The sequence below is a fragment of the Balaenoptera borealis genome (assembly GCF_965194805.1).
Source record: "Balaenoptera borealis genome assembly, chromosome: 6".
NCBI classification, from domain to species: domain Eukaryota; kingdom Metazoa; phylum Chordata; class Mammalia; order Artiodactyla; family Balaenopteridae; genus Balaenoptera; species Balaenoptera borealis.
The window spans coordinates 23,741,499-23,753,475 of record NC_138863.1 but is presented as its reverse complement, the minus strand read 5'-3'; the positions used below and the strand labels follow the sequence as shown (position 1 = coordinate 23,753,475).

The 11,977-nt window shown below is 36.0% G+C and overlaps 1 protein-coding gene across 18 annotated transcripts in view; it reads right to left on the bottom strand.

Annotated features, from left to right (window-relative positions):
• Positions 1–519: 519 nt before the first annotated feature.
• IKZF2 (IKAROS family zinc finger 2) overlaps positions 520–11,977 on the bottom strand; it is a 231,203-nt gene continuing 219,745 nt past the window's right edge. For all 18 annotated transcript variants that reach the window (XM_082396902.1, XM_082396888.1, XM_082396893.1 and 15 more), the window contains one exon: positions 520–11,977. This exon is cut by the window's right edge and continues 19,213 nt beyond it. The gene's annotated coding sequence lies outside the window, so the exon portion shown is untranslated.

The window sequence follows — 11,977 nt, the reverse complement described above, 5'->3', positions numbered from 1 at the left end:
TAGCTACCCTATATTGCTTGCCTATTTTCTATTACATACTTAAATCCATCAGGATTTTAATTCTTTGATCAGCCATGTGAGGTATACCATATACCCATTACGTAGATGAGGCAACAAGATGAATGGAAACAGAAATTTACCTATGGTCACAGAGCACACGTAAGAGGAGGAGCCTGGATTGAGACCAAGTCTGTCTAGTTCTAAAACTCATATCGTTCCCACTATTCTGTAAGCCTTAGCAATGCCTTTTAGCATTCCAGTTATGGTTGTTTTTTCTCCATGGAGATTTCCCAATTACTGTGTACACAGAAACCCACAGCCTATCCCTGACTCTCCTCCCGTTCTCTGTTCCTTCTAAAACATCTGACTCAGAGTAATCTTCCTGAAGCAGCAAGACACTGAGACTAATGAAGCAGAAGTTACTATTATGTCATTTGGGACAACGACCTATGGGCTGTGGTCAGTAGATTACAGCCTGGAAAGGTCCCATTTTGGGGGGGTCAGAGGTGATGATTCATATGATATCTTCTTTTATCAAGATTAGTTTTAAGAAATGTCAGAATGTCCAGTCATCCAAGTTCTCTAAGAAATCTGCTGGCAAAATAATTGTTTTTTCTCAAAGTTTAAAAAACTCCACTACGGTGTTCTGTAACTCATCGTTTTGGGAGGACTGTCAGGAGTTAACAATTACAGATTTCTCCTTCCCTAGGCTCAACTCTGGCACCTGTGCCTTACCTCCCATCCCTTCCAAATTCCTCAAGAAACTTGTTACCACATGTTTTGCCTTCATCTCTAGAATCTTCAGTTTCTGCTTCATTCCACATTTATTTTCTTCTGCCTTCATACTTCACCAAAAACTTTTAGTTTGCTCTGCTGTCCCCTCCAGCTACCATCTTATTTCTCTCCTCTTCATTGCTGAGCTTTTTAAACAAGTGGTCTCAGTATGCCGCCATCATCTCTGCCTCATATAGCCTCCCTTCAGCTCCCACCCCACTACCCTTTCATGGACGTGCAGTGGTTTTTTTCTTTGCCAGATACATCAGACAGTCTTTATTCTTGGTATCTCTGTGTCATGTTAATTTAAACTGCTCACTCCTCCTTGAACCACTGGCTTCTTTCTTGGTTTCCTTTAGTCTCTTCCTACAAATTTCAGTAGCTGTTTCTCCCCTATTTTTCCTTTTGTATTTTTTTTTTTTTAAAGATTATTTTGATGTGAACCATTTTTAAAGTCTTTATTGAATTTGTTACAATACTGCTTCTGTTTTATGTTTTGGTTTTTTGGCCACGAGGCATGTGGGATCTTAGCTCCCCGACCAGGGATCGAACCTGCACTCCCTGCATTGGAAGGCGAAGTCTTAACCACTGGACCGCCAGGGAAGTCCCTCCTTTTGTATTTTTATTTACTTATTTTTCTATTTTAGGGTTTCTATGTAGTGCTGATGTAATCTTTTTTATTAATCTTCTTTAGCAACTTTATTGAGATATAATGGACATACAGTAAACAGAACATATTTAAAGTGTACAACTTGATGTTTTGATATATTTACACACCCATGAAACCATCACTGCAATGAAGGTAACGAATATAACCATCACCCCCAAAAGTTTCTTCATGACCCTCTGTAATCCACTCCTCTAACTGCCCCCCACTTCATCCCTAAGCAACCACTTACCTGGTTTCTGCCACTATAGATTACTTTTCATTTTCTAGAAGTTTTATAAATGGTATGATACAGTATTCACCCTCTTTTTTTGACCTGGCTTTTTTCAGTCAGCATAACGATTTTGAATTACTGTTGCATATATCAATAGTTCATTCTTTTTTATGGTTGACTTTGAATTCATTGTAAAAATAGTATACTAGAATTGGTCCACTCATGTCAATTCTAACTACTCTTTGATGGACATGTGGATTATTTCCGGTTTTTGGTTATTACATAGAAATCTTCTATGAAAATATATGTTCAGGTTTTCCTCTGAACATATGCTTTCAGTTCTATTGAGTAAAAAACTTAGAGTGAAATGCATAAATCATAGGTGGTATATTTACCTTTTAAAAAGCTGGTAAACGAATCTCCAAAGTGCTGTACAGTTTACATTCCCACCAGCAGTGTATGAGAGTGTAATTTCCTCTAAATCCTTCCTAACATTTAGTATGGTCAATATTTTAATTTCAGCTATTCTAATAGCTTTATTTCATTCTGTTGCTTTATTTGCTTGTTATTACAATATCAAAATGTCTTCATTACTGTAGCTTTATAATAAAATTTTAATTTCTTCTTCACCTTATTTTTAAAATTCCCCAACTGTGGCTACTCCTGTTGGAACTGTTGCTGAGCTTGAGCTTTCTCTCTAAACATGACTGGCCTTAGTGAATTCTGGAAACTTTCTCACAATTCCCATAGACACATTTTTTGCTAAAGGTGCTTAAAAAAAAAAAAAAAAAAAGCAGAACTGCTAGCCCCAGCTTCTCCTTTTCCAAGCCTATAGCTCTGCCAATATAAAGATGACTATAACTATACTTGGAAATCTCATTTCTTCAAGTTCTGAACTTTTCTGAAATTCTCATCTGACCCTCCCCATTAGTTCTCCCTCCCACTCCATTGTGTCAGCACTACCACCATTCTCCTCTCTGTCCCTCAGACTTGAAACTTCATCTGTGACTTAGCTCTGTCCTACTTCCCCTAATCCAATAAATCACCATACCCTGGCCATTTTTTTCATTCAAAATAATTTTCATATATGGCTTCTTCTTTATTCCCATTGTTCATATTCTCACTTTTCTCATTCCTGAATGACTGAAAACCTAACAGACCATCCCATTTCCCGACTCTCCCTGCCCCAAGCCATTTTCTTGGATTTATCTTTCTAAAGTAAATTTGTTCTCAAGGCAAACCCCTACCCAGAAGTTTTCCTTTCTAGCTTTGTTTTCTTCTAACTCTCTTTTAACTTGTTCCAGTCTAGCTGGTTTTTTACTTTCATTTACATGTGAAACTAGCTAGTTTTTAAACAAGTATTTTCTAAGTAGAACAGAATTTTAAGTAACATTTACTTAAAGACTTTGTGGAAAGGCTGTGAAATCCAGGAACCATCACAGAATTTGGTTCTCTGTCCTCTCTATTTAAATTATACCTTTAGAGTTTTCTATGAACCGAAAGGCATCCAATCATTTGAGACTGAATGATTTTATTTAAACTTGTCCCTTGCCCTATATTCATACAAGAGCCTACTATAGGTTAAAAGAACAACAAAAACAAAAATAGAAGTCTAGAGTAAGTTCTCTCATGTCTCTAAGATACGAAGTAGACCAACTAGACTGGTGTTCTACAGTAAAGAGAACAAATTCCTGTGACTGTAGGCAACTAAAGGAGAATTTTCAGAAGTGACAGGTTACTAACTATCCCCTTTCTTCAATTAAAAGTTCAATGAATCTAGTTAATTTCAACTTAGGCAAATGCCCAGTTAATCTTTAGACTTGCTGGCCTAATTGAAAGTCATGGTCAAGTAACATTTGTCAAAATAGAAACAAACTATAAAAGTTTACTTCCTTGTGATATTTTGTAGAAGAAATAAGAAATAAAACATTTTCTAATAAGTATAATTGTTCAAGGGAAGTAATATTTGAAGATCAATTACTTGAGAATGGAAGAAACATTAGAACCTTATTTATGCATACAGAAGGACATGAACTAGGAAATGTATCGTCTCCTGGTTTTCAAGAATGTGTTATCCTAAACATGGAATCATTAACACGATGAAAATGCCATAGTTAGGGAAAATATCGTGGTTGGTTATTCTGGCATAAGATTATTTAATTCTTTAAAGGCAGGTATTTATCTTTTCCCCATTAGCACCTGATAAAATGCCTTATACATAGTAAGCACATAAATATGTATTTAAAAATTGAGTTCAGTAATACTATTTTCCCAAAATTAATATCACTGACACAGTTAAACAACTGGCTTCAAAGGGTCAATTAGATTCTAATTTGCAGGAAGAAAATAAATGAAAAGAAGCAGTACAATTCCAGATTCAACTTTTTCTAAGCTAAGAAAATAAAATAGATGACCTGAATCAGAGCAGGGCACCGATGAGATAATTTTCTGATACATAATGTATCAGAAATCAGATTGATTTATAAATGCTGCTAAACAGTAAACATTAAGGAAAAAAAAATTAACCCAGCACATTGTATTAGTAGAAAGGTTTTTTTCCCCAAGGAGTGCAAGTTCTTTTGGAAACCTGCATGTTTTTAAGGACGTGCAAGTTCAGGTACATGCACTTGTGTGGGGTAAAGGTGTCATAATCAGAACACGGTGATTAAAACCCAGGTGCCTGTGCACTCTCACACAGTTCAACTTCATTTCAAAGTCTAGGAGAATTGAGTTTCCTAGAATTCTCATGAGTAGAAGACGACTAGCTTATTTTTTTTATCTTCCCACTTCATGTGTGAGGAATGAGCGTCAAAGAAGGGTAGTGGCACTGTTAACCTCACGCAGCAAGCTAGCCTGAGCATTGCCTGATTACCCAAGGTCTGTATTGCATTAACTTTCACCTGCTCAGGAAAGAGCAGGAAAGTGCAATGCTATGTTTGGATGAAAACACAGGAATCCAGGTAAGCCAAACCAAACAGCTTAGCCAAGAAGATGATTCAGCTTATTAGGACTTGGGCAGGCAAATGGGGAAAAAAAGGAGTGGGGGGAAGGGCGGACGCTTGGCTTTTCCTCAGCAAACCCAATCCCCTTCTCCCAAAAAATAACAGGAAATTTTAATTTTTAATAAAAGTTGTATGTGATGATGCAGAGTAGGTAGAGTAACAGTTTGAAAAGAGACAGCAATAAATCAGATTTACATGTCGTACCTGGAATGTGATTTCTGATCACTTTAGAAGGAGAATTTGAACATAAAAAGGTTTGAACAAACTTTAAAAGGAATGGAGAGGGAGGTAAGAGAGTGAACGTGTCCATTTAAGCATGTTTTTTCCCCAGTCCTTACTGCTCATCTGAAAACAAGAAGTAGAGCAGGTCAGGAAAGGGGTTATGGTTAACACTGCAAGATGAAAGATAAGCAGCCAAAGCATTTTATCTAGAAGAGCAGGTCTGGCCTTGTTTCCATCTTGATAAGAATTTGATTGGAGAGCTTGTTTGTCTCTAAACTAGGATGGGGTGGCAGGGCTGAAGAAAGGGGACAGGGAAGTTGGGGGCTTAGTTATGGAGCTGTGGCAAACCACTAATGTAGTGATAAGTCCTTCTTTTGTATTGTACGTCTACCTGAACTTTCAAATTGTTAGACTTGTCTGTTGAGATAACACGGCTGTGTTTCTTTCAAATGTGCAGACTTGAATATCTAGAGAATTTAAGTGACCTGAACAGGCTTATTATCCTAGTTTAAAATGTTAAAACAATGGCTAACTGGTTAAGCCACTGACTCAAAACTTGAAGGAAATGACATTGACTTTAACTCCTTTTAAATGGTATGTTTATCTTTTTTCTGAAGCATATGCACAATGTACTCTGGATTACTTTTTAAAGTTATGTTTTTATTCCACTTCAAATCCTTTTCTTAAAAAACAGATTACAATTATAGGAGCTTCTACTTTCTGATGATATAACTGCTTCAGAAGTGGTTTTAAAAATATAATTATTAAAATCGAAAACTTCTAGGGTCATCAAGTTTTGTTCTTGGTGTTCTTGGATAAGAGACATGGTTTCAGGTTTTCCTGGGGTTTTATTTACTATTACTTTAAGTAAATCAGTCTCTCATAGCACCAAGAAATCAAAAGTTCAAAGTGAAATGAGTTATTTTTTTTAAATAGGTCTTTAAAATTATTTTAGCAGCTAATTGAAATGATTTTAATGTGGTAAATTTACTGCTCGTGCCATTAATTGCTCAAGTTGGGTTTACTGAATATGTCAGATGATTAGCAGAGGAGGAAATATCATAAGATTGATATAACCCATACATTTGCTGGGGTTTATAATCTATACTATCTGAGAGATCAAGTAGAACATTTGTAGCCCAGAAGGTTAGATCATAAAATAAGTGTGTATAAATGACAGGTGGAAAGAAAGATCTTAAAACAATATATTCTTATCTTGGCTACTTTACAAATTGTCTGGCACTTTGGGTCTTGTCTTCGCTGGTCCTGAGGCTGTCCCTATAGGTAAGTAGCTCTGGACACTGCCCTGACCACCAGGAACAGTGTCCAGAACACCCTACGAAGAAAATTATCTTTCTAGAATGCTCCCAACTTAAAATTTTTCTTCTTTTCCCTCTTGCCTTTGGCTATTCAGTAAAGTTGTACTGGTACTGAAAGTCTGAGGCCAGAAGAAATTTAATGGTAATCAATAACAATTATGATAATATAATAATAATAGCATCCCTCATTTATAGGAAGCCTCCCAGGTGACAGGACTTTGTAAGACATTTTATATATGCTGTTTCTCCATTGGTTATAAATGTCTACCTACTAGGCCCTTACTCTATTTCCTTTCACAGACAAGTTTTGCCAAAAAAATTATATATTTATTCTATATCCTGACTTCCAGGATGCTTTTAATTTTTTTCTTCTAAAACAATGTATGTGTATGTATATATACCTATGCATATATATATATATATATATATATATATATATATATATATATATACAATTTAGAAATGTGTGCAAATTTAAAAGTGAAATAAAATGCATAATCCAACCACCCAGCAATAAACACTTTGATATATAGCTTTTTAAAAAATTGTCCTATATACATATGTACACATTGTTTATTCATAAATGGAGTCATTGTATTCATTTGGTTTATAACTTTTTTTTCTAATAATAAACTATTAATGCCTTTCCATAGTGTTAAATAGTTACCAATTTTTCATGGTTGCATGTTATCATAAAGCATGGATACTTTTTTAATCAATCTTACCATTAAATATTTTAATTATTTTTGTCTATATTAGTTTAACAAACACTCAATATAAATACTTTATAGTATTTATTCACTTAATTCTTGTAAAACTCAGTTAGGCTGTAACAACCTTTTCTGACAATGGTAATCCTTTTACTATTTTACAAATAAGGAAACTGAAACACAGAAAGGTTAAGTAACTTACCCAGGGTCACAGAACTAGTAAGTGGCAGATTTCAACTCAGGTTGTCCGGTTCTAGAGTGAGTGCTCTTAACTACTGTGAGATGGTTACTATCCTAAATAATGCTGCAATGAATATCCTCATTTTTTTTTTTTTTTTTTTTTGAGAAAATCCTTAGAATGAGAATGCTGGCTTTTCAAATGCATTGGCAATTGACCTTCAAAAAGTTGATACTTTTCTTTCCACAAGCTGTATATTTCCAGACCTTAGATAATACTGAGTGTTATAATTTAAAATTAAAACTCCTGCTGTTGTATTTCTCATTTCCAATCCTCTCAATCTAGTGGACTTTTTTCAGTCATCTTTTAGCACTCTGTGGCATTGGGTAATTTTCCCTCACTCCCTTCTCATGCAACTCTTTCCTGCTTCTGTGTGATATCACCCTCTGCTACTCTCCTCTAACTTGTATTAACATTCCTTCTCTGTCTCCTTCACTGATACTTTTCTCTGACCTCTTTTTTAATTTTGGTGTTTCTTGGCTCTCCACTTGATTCTCTTCTCATGTTGCAGTCTCCCTGGGAAATCTCATCCATCCCCATGACTTTAACAACAATTTAAATGCTAATGCCTCACTAATCTTTATCTCCTCCCAGACATCGCCCCTAAATTCTAGACTTATATATGTAACTATCTATTAGATATCTTCAGCAGGGATATTCTCCAGGCTTTAAAAAACAGAATATATTTAAAATTGAACTCAACATTTCCGCCCTAAACCTGCTCTTCATCTTGTATTTACTATCTGAATTTGATGTTACCATCACACAACCAAACACCTAATGTGAGACTCACTCTAGACTTGCACAACAGCATAGGGTAAGGATGAATAGCAATGATTTTGAATCAAGTAAATCTGGATTTAAACCTTACCTCTGTGACTTAAAATCTGGATGACCCTGGAAAAGTTTTTTAAACTCTCTAAACTCCAGTTTTATTTTCTGTAAAATGCAGATAAAATTACCTACTCTGCAAGGCTATTGAGAAGATGAAATGGGATGGTATATGTTACATATGTTCTTATTGGAGTTCCTGATATACTAAAACCCTTAATAAAGAGTATTGCTATTTGGGGGATAATGTCTCACCTCTCACACCCAATTGGTTTCTAAATCCTGTTGTTTCTAACTCTGTAACTTCACTCCAACAATCCTTGCTCTCTTTACCATCACCGCTGACAATGCCTAGTTAGGATCTAGTCATCTCTACCTCAGTGATTGCAATTTTCTCTAACTCAGTGGTCCTCTCCATTTTTTCCTGACATCAGCACACAGGGTGATGTTTACATGCGTGATTCATTCCCTCAGTCATAGTCAATGTCAAGTACAATTCTAGAAGTTTAGGCTATAACTCTACTCCTTTCTTTCCCATGCCATGAGAAAACATACTAGAATAGTAGTAAGAGTGGCACTATTAAAGAGGTTAACTTGAATCTGCTCCCATTTATTTCAGTCTGGTGCAAATTTGAGTACTATATTTTCAATAGCAAACTACTTGCAGCACATATGTGTGCAACTACATCATGGTTGAAAGCTTTGTGTTAACCAGCTTCCTTTACCAGTTTTCTTACCCCACACTAATCCCATCCTCCTCGCGATTGTCAAAGTGAGCTAGTTTCTATTATGTAGATTTTACTACATGTTTTGCATTTTCTGTGGTGTAAAATGCAACTCCCTTTGGTTTGGCACAAAAGGCTCTTCAGACCTGGCCCTTTTTAGCTTCTTCAGGCTTTTCTCTTTCTACCTCACCTTGCATATGACTTTTGAAACAACAAAATAATGGCATTCTCATCTCCCTTTCTTCATCCCTGCCCTCCCCCCCCCCCCCACTCCTCATCCCACTGCAGTCTGCCTTAGGCTACAGGTTGTCGCTTGATTGTGCCCTTCATCCTGGGCACTCATGGCCTATGTACCACTGAGTATCTTCACTCAGCAGTAATGGACACTTGGAACACTCCCCTTCCTCCTGATTCTTTGGCTGCCCCTTTATTAATTGCATTTTTGGCTTTTTTTTTTTTCCTACCCATACTTCAATATTCTGCCCCCAGGACTCTTTCCTATGCAGTTTTCTTTTCTTCTCTGTTTTTCTATTCTTTTTTTCTATTCTACTATCTTTGGGAGATCCTCTACACTTTGTAGTTTCAACTACCATCTGTATGCAAACACCACCAAATCCTTTTTTTTTTTTTTCCTCTTCTAAGCCCTACCTCTTTCCTGAACCCTATATACCCAATTGCTCATAGGACTTTCCCACTTGATGGTCTTATAAGTGACATAATTATCCACAGTGTTTCCAGAAGGGACTTCATTATCCCCCTACCCTCCCAAACCAACCTTTTTCTCGTTCAAGTTGCACACTTCTATAAATGGAATCATCCACCCAATTTCTAAGCCAGATATCTAGGAGAATCAATACTTGACCTCTACAGCTCTTTTTTGAACCTTACATTTCAACCAGTTATCATATCTTGATGATACCTCACTAATACCTCTAAAACCCCACAACATATCTCCAAATCCACTGCTATGCCTTAATCCAGGCTGCCATCATCTCTTACTTAGATTAATTTATCTTTTTCCTTCAACTCTGCTGCTCACTAACCCATTAGCCTCCACACTCAACCAGTTATTTTACCTCAACTCAAATCTGATAATATAACCCTCAGGACTTAAAACCCTTCAAGATAAGTTTCAAAGATTTAACATGATTGATATGGCTCTCCAAGACTTGGATCTGGCCCCTCCTTCCAGCCCAGACTACTTGCCATGTTCACTCTCATACCATACAGTCCAGCTATATTGAACGTTTTTCAGTTCCTCATGTGTGGTTTTTTTTTGTTTTTTTTTTTTGTCTCTGTTTTGCCTGCATGGGATACTCTCCTTATCCTACTCCCTTCCTTTGCCTGGCTTTCTCCTACTTCAGAACTCCTGTTCTCTAGGATTGATTATGTCTTCCCACTGTAGATTTCTAAGGTCCCAGTATTTGCCATATCATTACATCACATTTCTTTACTAAAAGCTTTCATCGCATATGACTGCTAATAAAGTAGATTCAAATTGGGGAACTATAAAAACGTTATCTACATACCTTAAAATTTTTTTTGGCCTAATACTTTAAATGCACAATCACCACCAGCTTTTTGATGTAGGGCTATGACTTTTAATTTGGAGATGAGTACGCTGAATGAAAGAGCCATTGTCTTTCTTTACCACAGTGCACCATGTGTAAGTTCTAGTTTCACTTTATTTAAAGTGCAGTGATAACTTAAAATAGGGTGAAAAGTTAAAGACATTGACCAACCAATCTGAATGTAAAATTTTCTGGATTATTAAGACTTTTTTTCTCAGTGTTTTCTGGTTTACATCCTTTACCTAATTTTGGTAGAAATGTTTTTAATGATTTCCCTTTACTGAGTCTTTCCAAAATATTCAACTTAATTTTCAAAGAAACAACTCTTTCACGTTACAGTCTATTTCACCAAATTATGTAAGCAATGTTTAATTATATTACATGGTTACAATAATAAGTCAACTGTCATAAATAGTTTGAGCATAAACACAACTAATTCTTGGCAAGCATGCAACTCAACTAATGAGAGAAGTGTGTAGGCTTACTGGAGTGTAGCCTACTGTCTGAGAGCTTTCACTGAGCCCAGAATATTAATGAGTTTGTTTTGCAAAGGCAATTGATAGTATTAGTTAGTTTGCCAAGTCAGTTAAGTGGAGGTCTGTTAAGAGTGCTCTGTTAACACAGTTGTCTCTCTTCCACATTGACTGTATGTACTGTGAGGACAGGAGAAGCATGCATGTCTTAGAAAGAAACCATCTCTTTTTTTTTCACCATGATGTTCACCACCATGTGCTGGGCACACAATATTTGCTGAAGAAATGACTATATTAATAAATAGGTGGAATACCTACTCCTCATAGCCTGTCTTTCCTCCAGTATAGGTCAAGTGTCAACATCTTAATTTATAGCCTGACTTCCCTGATTGATCCCTCCATCCTTCAAAGTAAAATGTGTAACTTCCCTCTTTGACTCCACTGTACTCTAAACCTATTCCCAACCTACCTCTTTAAAATACTCTTACTAACATTTCATTTTGTTTCTATTTCCTTTTAATCTATTACATATCTCTGGAAGTCAGGAAATTATTTTTATTTTTATATCTTATGTTTAATATTTAAATGGCACGTGTAATATTTCTGAGAAAAATTAATTAATAAATAAATGAATAAATAGCTCTGCCATGTAGGTATACTTGCCACTGCTTTAGATGAAGAAACTGAGCCAGAAAGATTAAACAGCATAAGCAATATTACAAAGCAAATAAATCTTGGGGTCTCCTTGGTCCATGGACCCCAAAGCTCATTCTCTCTTTCAACTCTATTATGTCTCCTTTAACCACTTAGTAAATTAAAACCTCTTCTAGGAATAGAAGTAAAGCATTTCCTGGTCTCGATCAATTCTTACTTGCCAGCTATCCGTGAATATTAATATTCTCTTTGCTTAAATTTTTTTTATAGACTCATAGGCGAATAGCAAGGAGGAAGGGCAGATGATGAATGTGCAGGAGAAACAATACAAACCTGAGCAATAAGGTGGAGTATGTGTTCTGAATTAGAGGAATGTGGAAACTGAGGTGGGAAAGAGATTATATAAAGCAAACCAGACCCAAAGATATAGATTTACCCTATGGCATTACTTAACCCATGGAATGAGAACATTTGTATAAATTATCCATGCCACTGTTTCTCTCCATGTAGGATACTGTATTTCCCATATATGGTTTGGGAAGGCTTCCTGGAGTAGATTGATCCCAAGGGGTATCTT